Raw genomic sequence first — 13,421 nt, forward strand, 5'->3', positions numbered from 1 at the left:
ATGCAATCAATCTTTCAGAGGTTGTAGCAGGCTCAGTTTTAAGACTAGAGTGAATATGGTATCATTTGAAACTTGAAAACCTAATGAATCCATCGGTACCAACCATGTCATACTAGCTTGTCGCGAAGGAGGATAAATAACGCTCCAAACTTGTGCTAAATTTTTCGGAGAAAAACTGTCATGTCTTTGGTCCCTTGACCTCTGACCTCCAGATGTGTGAATGTAAATGGGTTCTATGGGTACCCACAAGTCTCCCCTTTACAGACATGCCCATTTTATGATAATCACATGCAGTTTGGGGCAAGTCATAGTCAAGTCAGCACACTGACACACTGACAGCTGTTGTTGCCTGTTGGGCTGCAGTTTACCATGTAATGATTTGAGCATATTTTTATGCTAAATGCAGTGTGCAGTTTGGGGCAAAAGCCATGTAGTTATTGAATGCAGTATATGTGTTATTTTCACCTATTCTAAAATGGTGTATCTCAATATTTCTGCTGACTGGGGTGCCTAAAAAGTCTGGGAATTACTTAAATTGTGTACGACTGGAAAGCTGAGAAGTCAGCACAAAGACACAAGTATGGAGATGCTATGATACATCAACCCGGTCACACGAAAAGGCATGTGAATGACAAGATAATGCGCAAGGCAACAGCGTGTAATAAGAGCTTCGTTCTTGCTTTTGTAGTAGTCATGTAGTCTGTACTGACTGCAATGTAAACACATCCACGTCAATATGCTGTATGCTCAGAGCTAGTGATGTCGAGGTGAGAAAGAGGACTTTCAACCAGGAGACCGGTGTTCGAGACCAGTGTTTTGTTTTGTAAGACTGGTGAATTTTTACTGGTATTGGTATCGACTAAATCTCTGGTATCGTGACATCCCTATCCGTAATGATATTACTTTGTTTCCGTACGCATTACACTTAGCTTACGTACTTATTTTAAGGCCAACCATGATGTTTTTTTCTAAACCTAACTAAGTGGTTTTGTTTCCCCCTGCTTTTACTACACCTTCATACACGGCTGTAATAGTCACGCCTCGGGGAGGAAAAACGTGACACTAATACGCTATCCTCTGGTGGGCAGGCTGATATGGATACATAGCACAGCATATATATTGATTTATTAACATATATCAACAGTGCAGTAAAAGATAGCAGCGGGGGTATAAGAGGAAAAGAAGCAGCGAGCTGATTTAACAATGAAAGCATGTCTCAGAACATTAAAATAAAAATCTTTATGAGGTCGGAAATTAATTCAACATGTTTGGAAGGCCACAAATGTGAGACACATTTTCCAAATAATGAAAATACCACAGGACATCTTTGAAGTTCTGGCTTTGGTAAACAACTAGGGATCTAAATGATCAATAAATCAGTCAATGTTTTAGATAATATGGTCAACGGGTAAAAGAATTGAATATACCACCACACCATTTGGACTGTGTGAAACAAAGACTAAACAAAACGAATAATTATAGACAATATTTTAATAGCACGCACTAAATATAGCAGAGACTGAAGCCTACCCTGTCCTCCAACAACCCAGTTAGCTGACTAAACTATGCTGAACTTAAGTTGTGGTCGTCTAGAAAAAAAAATTCAGTCTAGCCAGGTTGAGTAATGTTGTTTAAATCAAGAAAACCACAAACCTCAAAAGGAAAGTGTGAATGTGTGCTTGTGTTTTTCAAAAATGTACCCATAATTAGTCTAAAGGCTCATTTCCGCACTGGGATATACACACAGTAAACACACAACAATATTCTTCCTCAAACATCTGGCTGTGCAGACCTATAGGAGAAACACACACACACGTAACCCCAACCATAACTGGAAAATTAAGTTTTATAAAGTGAGTGGAACTTTTTTTTGTAGATCAGTCTCGGCAGTGACTAATCCAAATCTTACATTTTGCATTTCATTGACCTGTGCATAGTGCATTTTAGTTTAAAGCAGGAGTAGGTAGAAATAGAGCAAATATGATTAAAAAAGTTATTTTATAAAAAGGTCACTATATCCAGATAGTAGTACATAAGATAGGTAATCTGAAAAAAAAATCATGTGCCTCTGTGTCCTCCGGTGCTCCTAATGGCATCTGCAAGATTTCCCAGACCGGAAGAAAACAACCAATCAGAGCCGAGCTCAAGCCTTGCCGTCTCTGAGCAGCTGTCAATCACTTGCAAACTCCGATCAAACGGTCAAACTAGGCAACGCTGATCAAATATGAATCAATATTCTGTTACTGCAATGCCTATTTCTCACAGTGTTTTCAGAAACATCTTGTAGTGTACCGTTTAACTGTAAAATTAGACAGTTTGTGACCCGGCAGCCATGTTGAGATCAGTTGAGGAAATACCAAGCACCGCCCACCAGACGGAGAAAATTTTCTCATTTTACAGCTAAACAGTCACTACAAGATGATTCTGAAAACATTTGAGGCAAGAAATAGGCATTACAGTAACAGAATATTGATTCATATTTGATCAGCGCTGCCTAGTTTGATCGTTTGATCAGAGTTTGTGAGTGATTGACAGCTGCCTCTGTTGAATGAGCAGCCAATAGGAATGCTCTCTCTCTGAAATGACCTGTGATTGGCCAAAGTCTCCCATCATGGGCCAGATTTTTTTAAAGCCTGAAAACAGAGCCATGAGGAGGAGCAGAAGTCTAGTTTTCTCTCAGAACACTTAAATTACAATATGCTGAAAGATTGTTATGGAATTTTTTGCCCAATAATGCCAAAAACATTCTGCCTACTGCCGCTTTAAGTTAGAGAAAATGTGTGGTCTTGGCTCTTTCTCAAGCAACACACATTTCCCAATTTCATCTCAATATAAAAAAAACATCCCTGACCATTGTTTTCTTTTTTGGAAAACTCTCCAAAGTCAGCAGCATGTAGTCCAAGCTGCCCAAACGGCAACAACACAAACCGCAATAATGGTCAGAAAAATCCCAAACTCCTCCAATGCACACCGAGATCACAGGCCGGTAAAGCTACACATTCAGCAATAACTTCGCAACAAGACAAGCACCAAACCTCAGCAGCACCATGACAACAATTACAGCCAGGAGAAGGAACAAGGCGTATCAAACCTTGTATTAGCCTTAACTTGTGCCAAAAGAACTTGGCCACAGCTCCAGCCCTGGGAAATACATTCATGATTTATGTCGAAAGCCGACGTTCAGTGCCAGTGCAGGAAATAGTGTGACCTTTATGTGGTCGAGGTGGAAAGTAAGGGTGGAGGTCAGGGTGGTGGAGGCATGGCCATGTAGCATCCTGTCACAGACAGTTAACAACTGTAACCATGACATTTCCCGACCATATGCCATGCACAGATAATGTAGAAAAGGAGAATTTGAACCCTTGTGTTTTGTTGATATTGGCATCACTTTCTCATCCCTTTTCTTTTTCTTCTCACATTGTTTTAACCCAGTTTGTAGGAAAATATTGAGGTGATTACCCCTCCCTTTTGCAATGAACAGGGCTTGCAGATTTGATGAAGCTGACGTTACTTATGCAGGCTGTTCTCGTACACGGTTGACCTACAAAAAGTAATGCACAGTAATTTGTATATATCCAACAAAATCAATTTGTATGTAATCCACGTAATCGTGAACAAGGAAGCTTAAAGAGCGACAAACGCCAATAGGGAGGAGGTCGGGTGGATGGGTGGGTCAAAAAACAGGAGACTGCTGTTCATGTCCCGTGTGAAGCTGTAAGTCAACGTTGCTTTATTTGTCTCGTAAATTCCATACTTAGGTAACGCCACTTCTGAAGTTATTCAAACCCAAAACACAATCTTTTCCTAAACCTAACCAAGTAGTATTCTTGGCTAAACCTAACCAAGTTGTTTCCTATGAAGACGGAAGTTTATTTTGAAAAGACTGCGTGCACATAACGAGCGGAAATTGACACGAGTTGCTGGACATTCATAGGAGAACGCACGAAAAATTAGTAATAACTTTTTTTAAGATGTTAAATGACGATACAAGAGCTGTCAATCGATTAAGATATTTAATTGCAATTAATCGCATTATTGTCCATAGTTAATCACGATTAATTCCAAATTAATCGTCATTTTTTATCTGTTCAAACTGTACCTTAAAGGGAGATTTGTCAAGTATTTAATATTCTTATCAACATGGGAGTGGACAAATATACTTCTTTATGCAACTGTGTGTTTATATTTATTATTGGAAATCAATTAACAACACAAAAAAATGACAAATATTGTCCAGAAACCCTCACAGATACTGAATTTAACATAAAACATATGCTCAAATCATAACATGGCAAACTGCTGCCCAACAGACAACAACAGCTGTCAGTGTGTCAGTGTGCTGACTTGACTATGACTTGCCCAAAACTGAATGTGATTATCATAAAGTGGGCATGTCTGTAAAGGGGAGACTCGTGGGTACCCATAGAACCCATTTTCATTCACATATCTTGAGGTTAGAGGTCAAGGGAACCATTTGAAAATGGCCATGCCAGTTTTTCCTTGCCAAAATTTTGCACAAGATTGGAGCGTTATTTAACCTCCTTTGCGACAAACTAGTAAGACACCGTTGGTACTGATGGATTCCTTATGTTTTTCTAGTTTCATATGATGCCAGTATCTTCACTCTAGAATAAAAAAAATCGTAAGTTGCATTAACGTGTTATTATCGTGATAACTTTGACAGCCCTAGAGGATACGTTGAGTTATGTTTGGGGTCCTCAAAGAGGTCTGGCCCCCTGTTAGACCTCCTATGAACAACCAGAAATAAAACTCCAATAACAGAAATGCCAATAGACTTATTTGGTATTTGGGAGGTGTAGCGCGGCATATTAAGTACTGTCCAAACCAATCACAGATATAGAGCATCTGAAAGGCCATTAGTTAATCGAACAGAGGTGAGACATATGCAATGGTCATATTTTTAGGATAAGTAGTGAAGTATCTAGGTGACAAAATGTGTCTTTTGTGTGACCCAAAACCACCATATTCCACAGAAGCTCAACAGATACAACAACATGGCTTCATGTTTGATTAGCAGAGCAACTGATTTGTTTTCTGAACACCGTATTTCTGTCCCTAAAGTCTTTGCTTCATTTTGTGTAGGCAGTTCACTTTGTAGGTGTGAATAGCAACAAACATCAAGCCACTTGGCAAGAGTGACGATGTTCCAGTGTTATTTGAACGTTTTAAATGGCAAACACATGTTAGCAATTATTCCTAGGAGTTTCCCTAAACCAGCATGGGGAAGTTATGTAATCACACTCCCTGATGAAAAATTGCTCTCTCACCCTTCCTATCTTCACGTGGAAACATTAGGACTCTTCCTCATTCTTTTATTTTGAAATATATTCCATCAATTTCACCAGTGTGATGAATACAAATCTGTGTGAAAGCCAAACTGACCACAATTCGCCCCCTCTGTGTGTATATAAGATGTGTTACTCAAGATGTAAAAACAAACCTATAAGCTTATTTACTTATGGGAAGTTAATGAAGCCACATTCCAATGAGTTTAAACTAAACTGACCTGTAGCAAGACTTATTTTCAGAACAAATATGCTCAAAGTATTTCATCTTGGGGATTTTTAAAATCAGTATTTTCTTTCAGATAACTATAGGAGCTCTCTCAATTCAACCATCCCTGTCTCCTTCCTCCCCTCCATCTTTTAGGCCTCCGCTCGGTTCACATGTGAGAGAATGTGATACTGCAAACAAACTAAACATCACGACAGACCACACATACATTTATTCAGTCATTTATCAAGCAACAGGACTATAGGCATGCTACCAGCTCTGTGAGGCTTCATCAGCATGCTAACATGCTCACAATGACCAGCCGATTAGACTGTTGCCAGGCTATTAAATAGGCATTATCAGTTGCTATAAGCCTCATAGATGTGGGGCAATAGGGGCCTACTACACCCACTAGTAAGATTTATCATCTATTCAAATGGTAGATCACCAAAAGAAGAAATAAAAGAACACAACAGCGACTTCTAGGGATCGTAGTAATTATGACAGGAGCAGAGGTGGAAGTCAGGTGCTGTAGTATAGACAGTGTGATACTCCATAAGGCGTGGAGTTTGGGGACAATGGATGGGACACAAAACACAGAGTTTTCACCCAAGAGACCGGAGATTGCATCTCGTGTAGTTGTCTTTGTGTTCGTAGTTACTTTAACCCAAAACACAATGTTTTTCCCTAAAGTAGTTTTATTGCCTAAACATATTTTTTTGCTTAAACCTAAAGAAGTTGTAGTTTTATTGCCTAAACCTAAAGGAGTTATAGTTTTGTTGCCTAAACCTAAAGAAGTTGTAGTTTTGTTACCTAAACCTAAAAAAGTTGTAGTTTTATTGCCTAAACCTAAAGGAATTATAGTTTTGTTGCCTAAACCTAAAGAAGTTGTAGTTTTGTTACCTAAACCTAAAAAAGTTGTAGTTTTGTTGCCTAAACCTAAAGAAGTTGTAGTTTTATTGCCTAAACTTACAAAAGTTGTAAATTTGTTGTCTAAACCTAAAGAAGATGTAGTTTTGTTACCTAAACCTAAAGAAGTTGTAGTTTTGTTGCCTAAACATAAAGAAGTTGTAGTTTGGTGGCCTAAACCTGAAGAAGTTTTAGTTTTGTTGCCTATACCTAAATAAGTTGTAGTTGTGTTGCCTAAACCTAAAGAAGTTGTAGTATTGTTGCCTAAACCTTAAAAAGTTGTAGTTTTGTTGCCTAAACCTAAAGAAGTTGTAGTTTTATTGCCTAAACTTACAGAAGTTGTAGTTTTGTTACCTCAATCTAAATAAAATGTAGTTTTGTTGCCTAAACCTAAAGAAGTTATAGTTTTGTTGCCTATACCTAAAGAAGTTTTAGTTTTATTGCCTAAAGAAGTTGTAGTTTAGTGGCTTAAACCTAAAGAAGCCTTTTTGTTTGTGTTCAAAACGTGACGTTTCATACAGTTTTACAACATGTGAGAATGTGTTGCTTATAAGTTTCACTTTCACTTTTACAACGTAGTAGGCGTAGTAGGCCCCTAACGGCCCACAGCTATGGTGCTTATAGTGACTGATAATTAATGGCCTGATAACAGTAGAATCGGGTGCAATGACAATGCTAACTGATGTTTAGCAGGTACTGTATAATATTTACCATGTTCACCATCTTAGCTTAGTTTGTTAGCATGCTAACCTTTATGCTAATTAACACTAAACACAAAGTACAGCTGAGGCTGATGGGAATGTCATTAGTTTTGCAGGTATTTGGTCAAAAGCCAAGTATTGCACAAATTGAAATTTTGACCGTAAAATGAAACGTTCATGGATCACCAAAGTTATTACAAATCATCCTGAGGGAGACATGAATGTTTGTACCAAATTTCATGTCCATCCATCCAACAACTGCTGAGATATATCTATCAAAAACCACAAATGCCAACCCCATGGTGGCGCTAGAGGAAAAGTCAGGAGATCACCAGAGGATACATCATCAGGAAACCATGAATGATACATCATCAGGAAACCATGAATGTTTGTAGAAAAGTTCAAGCATTTGATGAGATATTTCAGTTTGGACCAAAGTGGTGGACCTGCCGACTGATATTGTCATCCAGCTAGAGCTTTGATGTTAACTTTTGCTTGTTCCAGCCTCTCAAATGTGAGGATTTCATATTTCTTTCTCTTTTACATCATTGTTAATTGAATATCTTGGTCGGACTAAACAATTTGAACTTGAGCTTTAGGAAACTGTGAAGAGCATTTTTCATTATTTTTATATTTTATAGACTAAACAATTAATCAAATAATTGAAAAAAAAATCAACAGATTAGTTGATAGTCTGCTCTTGTCTTTCCTGCTCTGTTTTTACACTCCGTAAATCTCCCTGAATGATCAGTATTCATGACCTTGTGTGTCAGAGGGCGTCCGTTTGTAAACACAATGACACTTTTGAACCTGGTTTCACTGGACTGCATCATATTACCCTGCTACACGCTATGTGCTGTTCCGCTGTCTGCTTTTCAGATGGACCTTTCTAATTATAGTCGTCTAGTTGTCTCGGCGGGACACAAGGATCTGGTGGGAGATCAGGTGATTGAGAGAGCTGCAAAAAGGGACAGTACAACTAATGTTAAGGCTGGTAGGAGATTCAATGACTTGCTCCAAGGCACTTTTAGCCTGTGGCCTCAGTTATAGGACTTCTTCTTCTTCTTCTTCTTTTTCTTCTGCTAGACTATGACAGAAAACAATATTCACCACGCAGGGAGGGCCTAATGAAAAGATGCTACTGTTAGTTGCATTATGGGAAACGTAGGCCCATATAGGGGACTAAAAGTCAGGATACCTTGGCCTCAGCTGCCCCAAACGGGTTCAGTTTGTATTCAGTTTACACTGGAACAATTGTTCGCCATTTTTATTTGATAAAATACTTAAAGGAACCGTTTGTAGTATTTAGGGGGATCTATTGGCAGATATGGAATATAATATTAATGTTTTCTTTTGTGTATAATCACCTGAAATGACAATTAAAATAGTTGTATTTTTGTTTGTTTGCCGTTTATATACGTATGGAGCGGGAAAAGTGTATAGAAGCAAAGAGACGAAACTCCGGGGCTTTTTTGACAACAGCTGCTAGATGGTGTTGCTGTAGCGCTGCCACCATTTTGGACTGAAAACGCCAAAGAGTCTGTGGCCATGGATGTATAAAGAGACGTCTGTAAATCAGAGGATCATTTTTTTTTTTAGGTAAATCAACTTCCCAGTACGATTACGATACACTTTAATAGCCCTCACTTAAATGATCATGTCCTAAAAGTTGTAAAATGAACTACTATGCCTGTACCGTGGTGGATGTATTAACATCTCTATTCCCAAACAACCGACTATTGGCCAGTAGCTAGTAGTGCTAGTAGCACGACATCAACAGAATTTAATGTTAATTGTAGGCTATTTACTAACACGCAGGGCAAAAGCACAGGACACATCCTCTCCATGGTCTGTGCTCTATTGGACCCTCTTCTACATCCATGGTCTGTGGTCTACTGGTAATCTATTTTGGAGGTTCTTGACATGAAAAAGTTTGATATCGCTCTCAAAATCTGTGTGCTAACTTCTATTTATGTCCACTGCTCACTTATGCTCCTCTGGGAAGCAGCCGGGCAAAAAAGTTTAATAAATAAATACATTTTATATTATATATTTTTTTGTTCAACGCAGGCCATTTCGGTAGAGACATTCAATATGACAAGAGAATAGAAATAATGTTGTTTTACTTTTGTACGGCACTTTGTAGGTGGCTTGTAGGCTTTCAGTCCAAAATGGCGGAATCGTAGCTTTGCTGCTGGGCACTGATGTTGCAATTGAACGAACAACTGACTTTCACTTCTTGTCAATATACGTTCTTTGGAGCGGGTCCTCTTCATGGAGCCGGCCGCCATGCTTCTACAGTAGCCCAGAACGGACAAACCAAACACTGGCTCTAGATAGGGCCATTCACCTTTTCACGTTGCCATCGTAGTTCTCCTCCTACACGCTTCGCACACGGAAGAAGTTTCAATCGGTTGCAATCTGCAACCTCACTGCTAGATGCTACCAAATCCTACACACTGTACCTTTAAAACAATTAACCAGTCAATTAACCAATTATAATGGTCATAATCTTCCAGCAGTGTTTCAGCACCAGCAGCTCCAGCTTCTTGAACCTGAGCTGAGCGTCTTGAACTTTCTCCTCTTTACGTGCCCAACGCTGCTCACTGCATGTGAAAACTGACATCAGCAGCAAACAGCTTATCACCGTGAGAATAGCAGCTTTCTCAAAGGCCCCAGGACCGCTGATAAGCAAGCAGCTCCCAAAGTTATCAAACACACTCCACCAACATTGTATCAAGCACACTGAGGAGAGGGGTTTGAAATTGTGTGTGTGTGTGTGTGTGTGTGTGTGTGCGCGTGTGTGCACTGAAAACATAGCACAACAGTGTTTACATGGTACAGTAGTGGTTTTTAGCTCAGTGGGGTCTATTCTCGGAGCTCTTTCATGCTGCCCCCTGCTGTGAGGTGTGTGTGAGGAGGATCTATCTTCTCACACTGTCACCTGCTGCGATGCCTCAACTCAGACTGTGTACAAGTCTCAACCTCTGGCCCACAACAACTTTAGATTCCAAAGCGAGATCAGCTTTCAACTTCCTCTGCAGCTATCACAACATGGCATGCTGGATTATGGACAGAAAGAGCTATATTCCACGTCTTAATATAGAACCGTGCAGCAGCAGCATGCATGCATATAGACTGTCTGATATCACATATCAAGTATAGCTATCAGCAGATGCCCTTGGTCTCACATCAGCTGCATGGCGCACTCAGCAGCACCGTGATGCGCTCTGGTCACGTCCAGAGCAGCGTACTGCGATTTAGTGTGACCCTTTGACCTTGTTGTCACCGTGTCAGCTGGAGCTCCAGCAGCAAACTAAACATCTGCATTAGCCTAGCAGAGAATAGCAACGTGCACTGTGTGGACATCCATCCCATACACTCCCCCCCACCCCCCCACCGGGCTCTATTTTCGTCCGGCTGTGTCAGCAGTCTGAACACTCTCTCTCGCCGACGCATGACAAACACACTTACCCCTCACACAGCCGGCCTGCGATGCCCTCATATGTGAGCAGCACGTCGCTTCGTGGGCAACAGCGCTCATGCATTCATTCGTCTGTTTTTGGTCGCGTCTCATTCAGCAGGAGAACTCAACTCAACGCTCCGCAGTCATGCAGCAGCTGGCACACAGAGAGAGAGAGAGAGAGAGAGAGAGAGAGAGAGAGAGAGAGAGACGGGGGGTGGGGGTCTCCGACTGGTCCGGATTCAGACAAATAGCAGGCCAGCTGCTTACTTTGGATTTTTACAAATAAAACCACCAGATTATTTAATCCATTTACATCATGCGTCAGAGTCCACAGCCAGATACTGGGTCAGAGAGAGAGAGAGAGAGAGAGAGAGAGAGAGAGAGAGGACATAAATACCTAGTCAAAAGGTCTTTATTCATAGAACTACTGGTTCTGTACATGGAGGACGGAAGCTGCCAAAATCAAAAATCAATCAATCAATAAATAAATGATTCGATAAATAAATAAATATGTCATAAAATGTAGTAAAATAATATCAAAAACAAAATAAATGTGACATAAATTGATATTTCTGCTTTAAAGTGGCAGTATGTTTTTGGCATCATCGGGCAAAACTTCCATAATAACCTTTCAGCATATTGTAATTCAAGTGTTCTGAGAGAAAACTAGACTTCTGCCCCTCCTCATGGCTCTGTTTTCAGGCTTTCAAATTTTCTGACCAATCACAGGTCATTTCAGAGAGAGAGCGTTCCTATTGGCTGTTCATTCAACAGAGGCAGCTGTCAATTACTCATGAGCTCCGATCAAACGGTCAAACTAGGCAGCGCTGATCAAATATGAATCAATATTCTGTTACTATAATACTTCTTTTTCATGTAAAATGTTTTTAGAAACATCTTGTAGTGTACTGTTTATCTGTAAAATGAGAACGTGTGACCCGGCTGGTGGGCGGTGCTTGGTATTTCCTCAGCTGATCTCAACATGGCGGCCAAGTCACAAACTTTGTCATTTTACAGCCAGGGCTGGACTGGCCATCTGGCATACCGGGTATTTTCCCGGTGGGCCGACGTCCTTTTGGGTCGACGTATGTCCTTTTTTTTTTGGCCCATAAAACAGGTAAATCGGCCCATTTCTTTTCCTTAATTGACACTGGGCTGGCCCAATCGCTCTGTGCCGGGCGGCCACAGTGAGGAGGAGAGGTAGAGAGATGAGGGAGGGAGTGTAGAGTTTGCGGTTAATAGTTATGGGCTGTCTGGCTCAACATATGTCATGAGAGATAAGCAGTGCTCGAAGTGGGCTGGTACGTAGCGGTACACAGTATTTTACTCATCTTACTCCTTGGCGTACCGTGACTTTTTCATGCGTACCGGAGCTTCTCGCAAGCTGCCGGTACTCTCCACTGCCCTCTCCATATCAGGTTCTCTGGGAGATTCATAATGGTGATACATAACGGCGCATCGCCAGCGTATTTGCGCCATGTGGGTTTATTGTTTTAAAGTCACCAGAATTCAGGAAACAAAGTCTCTGAAACTCAAATTTTTCTGGACATCCCCCAGACCCTCCACTTTGGTTTTGAAATCCTCCCTATTTTTGAGGTCTCAAGGTTGGCAAGTATTCAAAACAACCACATTTGAAGGTATTTCCTTGAACAGAGCCTTCAACACAACATGGTACACATAGCACAAATGGCTGATATTTTGTCCCAGTCCAGCCCTGTTTACAGCTAAACAGTACACTATAAGATGAGACGGCAAGACTCCGGCTTGGCTCTGACTTGTTGTTTTCCTCCGGTCTGTGAAATCCTGCAGATGCCTTTAGGAGCATCGGAGGACACCGGAGGACACAGAGGCACATGATTTTTTTCAGATTACCTGCCTCATGTACTACTGTAAGGATATAGCGACCGTTTTATAAAAATAACTATTTTTTTTCATCATATTTGCTCCATTTCTACCCGCTGCAGCTTTAATTTGCTTCTTTATTTATTTGTCTTTGTATTAATTCCCTTATTTATTTACTCTCCTGTTTAATTTTCCCTTTTGATTATTTATGTATTTATTTGTATTCATTTTAAATCCATTCATTTATTTTTACATTTATTTCTTATGTATGTATGTATGCATTTATTGATGAATTGATTGATGACTCGGGGGGACTGGATGGTGCACTAACATGCCGGACCGGTTACATAAACAGAGTACAGAGAAGCTCCGATTACAACACACACAGAGGGAGAGTGACTTCATTCTCTGCTCAGGTAGACATTACTCCTCTATATCTTTACATAGACAATAGTTGTTTGCAGCTATATTAATGCGCTGAATGCTGTCTGAATTTTGAATTCGCCACCTTTAAAGTTGGGGCAAAATATTGGATTGGGTTAAATGGTGATAAAGAAAACACATAATGTCTCATGGTTCAAGTCACTGACTTGACATTTAAAATATTAAACCAACACCATGATCTTTTCCTTACTTTAACCACGTGATGAGTGCCTAAACATAACCATGGAAACAATTTTATCATGCTTAAGAGAACAAGAACAATGAAAAATGTTGTCAGTGAACATTTTGCAGATATGTTCTATTTAAGCTATTTGCGATTATTTTAAAATATTTCCTCATTATGTTATGCAAAAATGTAATCTGGATGGTATATGTTTCTTTCAGAACTTTTGCCTATATTTATTTCTCCTATGAGATATAAGAAAGAAATGCTACATCTCACAAGCCTGCATCACATTTTTTTATTCATGTTCCTGGCTAAAGTCCTTTAGTGAACCACACTCAATAAATAAGGTAACAGATGACAAGTGACACACATAACTTGA

The 13,421-nt window shown here is 40.0% G+C and overlaps 1 protein-coding gene across 1 annotated transcript in view; it reads right to left on the reverse strand.

Annotated features, from left to right (window-relative positions):
* The window catches only part of LOC119495796 (equilibrative nucleoside transporter 1-like), a 54,828-nt gene extending 44,092 nt beyond the window's left edge, over window positions 1-10,736 (reverse strand). Inside the window, exon 1 of the mRNA XM_037782592.1 lies at window positions 10,599-10,736. The gene's annotated coding sequence lies outside the window, so the exon portion shown is untranslated. The remainder of the gene's footprint in view (window positions 1-10,598) is intronic.
* Window positions 10,737-13,421: the final 2,685 nt, after the last annotated feature.

The sequence above is a fragment of the Sebastes umbrosus genome, chromosome 10, assembly GCF_015220745.1.
Source record: "Sebastes umbrosus isolate fSebUmb1 chromosome 10, fSebUmb1.pri, whole genome shotgun sequence".
In the NCBI taxonomy this organism is placed as follows: Eukaryota; Metazoa; Chordata; class Actinopteri; order Perciformes; family Sebastidae; genus Sebastes; species Sebastes umbrosus.